The following is a 5,000-nucleotide window of genomic DNA, read 5'->3' as shown; positions in this document are numbered from 1 at the left end:
GTACTTATTTGTGGTATTTCTTATTCACTAATTGATTGATAAATATGGAATGTATGAATTGTGAGAATTTTTTATATTAATTTATTGATTGATTGATTTCTTTTACAGCAGGGCCTCAGTCTGCCAGTGGGAAAATTGGCATCCTGTAGCGAATACTGTAAATATGGGCCATTGGCTAAATAAATTGGGTTATAAAATTCTGTTTTGATTACAGTAAGTTTAGATAGATATTTCATGCTTCCACTTTCTGTATTTCCACAACGTTAACTTCTACAAGTTGCAAGAAGAGATCCTTTGCAAATCTCATAAGACCCTATTTTTAAAGTTAGCTTATAGGCCGGTGTCGCTTATTTTAACCAAATGATAGGACAGAAAGAGGAATAATAATAATAATAATAACAACAACAATAATGTCCTGAATCTGCATTTTAAGTCAATTTCAACATGGAATTCTCCCCTTATCTGGGTCAGAAAATGGATGAGTGACAAATATGAGTATCTGAGGCCAGTTTTGCTTCTTTTGGATTAGAACTTTGAATCAGTATACACTTTAGTTACTAATATTATACTGCACACAAACATTTGTACATCGGAAACGTTGAAGAGATGTGTGACTAATCAGCCCAAGAGTCTTGAAAACGCATCAAGACAACAAATTATGTTTTACAGTCGAAATGTTGTTCTCACTAGAACTGAAATCATTTAATTTCTACTTAAATGCCCGAAAAATTTACAATTAAAACTACAATAAATGTTTTATACCTAGTCCCGCACAGTGACGTTTATCTGATTCCCTGTACTCACCGAGAGCATTCTGTGTCATATGGATGCATATCAAATGAAGTGAAAAGTAATGGAATACTCGCTTTTTTATTTATCCCTATGCATCGTGGTGCCCACACCATGATGAGACGCTGTTTCAATAAACCTTTTTATATATGTTCTTTACTGTTCTTCCTTTTTCTTCTTGCTTTATCATACTGACACACGAGAGAGAGAGAGAGAGAGAGAGAGAGAGTATGCAACAAAGTTCGCATAACTTTATCAGCTATTAACATTAATTGTACTTCTGTGTAATTTTATTTTTAACGCGTTATCCTATAACGATTGCAAACAAGGGCAAAAACTCTACTGATCTTACTCGATAATTATACCATACTGAATTAATAAGTTTATCTCGTAAAAACGGATCATATATATATCCTGGGTGGCTGAGGGTGTTTTAAGATATGTGTGTGTCTTTTGTGATATATATATATATATATATATATATATATATATATATATATATATATATATATATATATATATATACGTTTGTGTGTGTACATACATACATACATATGTGTATTATTTACATATAGTCTTGGATAATTTTAATTATTTTGGGATATGGATTTTAGATATCAACAGATACAAAGGAAACAAACGTTTCAATACATATAATGACATTTTCTTAAATTCTACATTGTATCATATTGACCTACTACTTGCTAGGCAAGCTGACTTTTATAAAATTTGCAAACTCCTTATATATATTTAAACTTACTTTTAGTATTCAACCAGAAAATCAGTACAGTGCAGAAAGATTGAAAATATTATTTCTTTCATATATATATATATATATATATATATATATATATATATATATATATATATATATATATATATATATATATATATATATATATATATGAGAGAGAGAGAGAGAGAGAGATGGGGGGATTCGGAATGGTTTAAACAGACTCTAAATTACACTGATAAAATGTACATCAGTCCAATGGTTAACATGATAGATTTCTATCAAGCTGGTTGCCCTATTGTACCCTTGAGCAAGACTACCCTCATTGCCTAATAAAACCAAGCAGTCTTTTGCCAGAACACCATAATGTGAACTTAGGCCATCTAAATCAAATTCCTATGTGAAATTTGCCAATATAAGCCAATACACTTTAATGCAAACTTAGCCAATCTAAACCAAATATCTTAATGGAAACTTAGCCAAACACCTTAATGTGAACTTAGCCCATCTAAACCAATGTACCATAATGTGAACTTAGCCCATCTAAACCAAGAAAAGAATAATGTGATATTGGCTCATATAAACAAAAACACCTTAATGCTATCTTAGCCAATCTAAACCAACCGACTTAATTTATTTTTATAAAGAATACAAAGTGAAAATTTAAATACTTTTCAGCATTATAAATGAAATCACAAATAGTCCATGAAAAGTTATATGACAAGTCCAAAAGGGTAGTGTTCCAAATGAATGCCAGTGGTTTTCTGAATGAAGTCCAATTTTGAATGTGCTGATGTAATAACAATCTTGACGTGTGGCGATGATGTAATTTAGAATGTCCTTGAATGAATTCATAATAGTCCCAAAATAGCGATTTTTGATATTTGGACATTAGTATTGGGGTGTATGGACATATTTGTTTTGCTTATCAAAACGTTGGAAATCGCCGACACCATGCGGTATCGGCATAGGCTGCTTACTAGCCACAGGGGGCTCGTATCATTGCTTACAATGAAACTATCAGTCGTACATATAGTATAAAATGTATGACTGTCAGTTCAATTGTGAGCAACGATGCGAGCCCCTGTGCTTACTAGCCTGCCATGCAAACTTGACCGACCTTTCATCGAGATATACCTGCATGAAATCGAGAGAAATACGATTTATTTTCTCAGAAATAATTCCGAGTATAACATCATTTGTTGTTAATGAAGCTGACTGACGAAAGAAAACGACAACCTTGATGAAATTTGACACGGAACTCGCCATTGTATTACTATTCAAATGACTGCACAAATATGGCAACCTACATGTCAGTGACATCGGCGATCAAATAAGCTCTTGCTTCTTTACAGATTGAAACTGAAGGGATGTATTGTCGTAAGCAGAGCTCTCCCCTGTCTCTAATATATATATATATATATATATATATATATATATATATATATATATATATATATATATATATATATATATATATATATATATATATATATATGTGTGTGTGTGTGTGTGTGTGTGTGTGTGTGTGCGTGTGTAATATATCTTTGTAACGACGAAGAGATAACCTATATTAGTCTTAAATTTGTACATACAAATGTCTACGGCCATACCACGTTGAAAACACCGGTCCTCGTCCGATCACCGAAGTTAAGCAACGTCGGGCCCGGTTAGTACTTGGATGGGTGACCGCCTGGGAATACCGGGTGCTGTAGGCATTTTTTAAATTTTTTTTTGGTTCCATCCTCACTGTGAGGATATGCGATCATATATGGCCAATATTTCTTGTTCACAAATCTGGTGCAAATTTTTCAGTTTCCTCTACCTCCAGGATCGAAATGGGCCGCCTCGTATGCCGTCCAGATCCTCCAAATTTCTTCTGATATTCCGGATTCAGCCTATAGCGAATAATTGCAACGTATGCAATCGATGTCTTTCATTTTGGATACTTGTCTGTGGTATTTCTTATTCAATAATTGATAGATATATTTGGAATGTATTATTTTTAATTATTTTAATTTATTTACCTGTTTTTAGCAGGGCACCAGTCTATCAGTGTGAAACTTGGCATCCCTTAGCGAATACTTCGAATATGGGCCATTGACAAAATAAATTGGTGTATAAATCTCTGTTTTGATTACAGTAAGTTTGGATGGATGTTCCCTGCTTCCACTTCCTTGCACTTTCTGTGTTTCCACAACTTTAACGTTTCCGAGCTGCAAGACGATATCCGTTTCAAATCAGATTCGAGTCCGTCTTTAAAGGTAGCTCATAGGCTGATGTCGATTATTTACCTATTGAATTAGTCAGTTGATACAAGATAAATAATAATAATAATAATAATGCCCAAAAACAACAAAAATGAACTGAATCTTCGTTTAAATGCATTGTTATTTAAGTCCATTTGAAGGTGTAAACCTCCGGTTAAGCAACTAATGTCCGAGTCCGAAAATGCCTGAATTACAAATTTGAATAATGTATGAAGGCAGTTTATCTATATAAGTTTTAATAAGTACACTTTAATTACTAATTTTACACGGCACATAAACGTAAACGTCTGTACATCGGAAACGGTGAAGAGAGAAGCGAATATAAGTCTTAAATTTACACACACTTGTGTCTACGGCCATACCACGTTGAAAGCACCGGTTCTCGTCCGATCACCGAAGTTAAGCAACGTCGGGCCCGGTTAGTACTTGGATGGGTGACCGCCTGGGAATACCGGGTGCTGTAGACTCTAATTTTTTTTTTTTCTTTTATAACTAAAAACAGTTGAAGTTTTTCTTTCTTTCTTTTATTGTAACTAAATTTACTTTATTCAATATAAATAATAAATAGAGCAATTTCTCGACTTTCATTTTCTCTTTTTCCTTAACTTTCTTCAATAATTCGGATCCTAAAAAAATCAAGTATAGGACCTGAATATAGCAAATGTTGCTTTGCACTTCTCTGCTCTTGGTTTCGATCCTTACTACTGGAATATGCGATCATAGATGACCAGTATTTCTTATTAACAAATTCGGTTCAATTTATCCAGTTTCCTCTACTTTTACTACCACAACAAGCTGCCTCCTTTCACGTCGAAATACTTCCTTCAAGTTTCTTCTCATATATTCCTGGTGTAGTCTCTAGCGCAGAGTTGCAAAATATGCGATCAATGTCTTTCATTTTGGGTACTTATTTGTGGTATTTCTTATTCACTAATTGATTGATAAATATGGAATGTATGAATTGTGAGAATTTTTTATATTAATTTATTGATTGATTGATTTCTTTTACAGCAGGGCCTCAGTCTGCCAGTGGGAAAATTGGCATCCTGTAGCGAATACTGTAAATATGGGCCATTGGCTAAATAAATTGGGTTATAAAATTCTGTTTTGATTACAGTAAGTTTAGATAGATATTCCATGCTTCCACTTTCTGTATTTCCACAACGTTAACTTCTACAAGTTGCAAGAAGAGATCCTTTGCAAATCTC

At 33.4% G+C, this 5,000-nt stretch overlaps 2 non-coding genes across 2 annotated transcripts; both read left to right on the top strand.

The window, feature by feature from the left end:
* The first annotated feature begins 3,121 nt into the window (after positions 1-3,121).
* Positions 3,122-3,240, top strand: LOC149788137 (5S ribosomal RNA). The gene has a single exon (XR_016424768.1). It is a non-coding gene; the product is annotated as a 5S ribosomal RNA (ribosomal RNA).
* A 900-nt stretch (positions 3,241-4,140) lies between these two features.
* Positions 4,141-4,259, top strand: LOC149788136 (5S ribosomal RNA). The gene has a single exon (XR_016424812.1). It is a non-coding gene; the product is annotated as a 5S ribosomal RNA (ribosomal RNA).
* The last annotated feature ends 741 nt before the right edge of the window (positions 4,260-5,000 follow it).

Source organism: Sinohyriopsis cumingii, chromosome 11 (genome assembly GCF_028554795.1).
Source record: "Sinohyriopsis cumingii isolate HCF-2022 chromosome 11, ASM2855479v2, whole genome shotgun sequence".
Taxonomy (NCBI): domain Eukaryota; kingdom Metazoa; phylum Mollusca; class Bivalvia; order Unionida; family Unionidae; genus Sinohyriopsis; species Sinohyriopsis cumingii.
The sequence above is the reverse complement of the archived record's forward strand: the minus strand, read 5'-3'. Positions and strand labels throughout refer to the sequence as shown.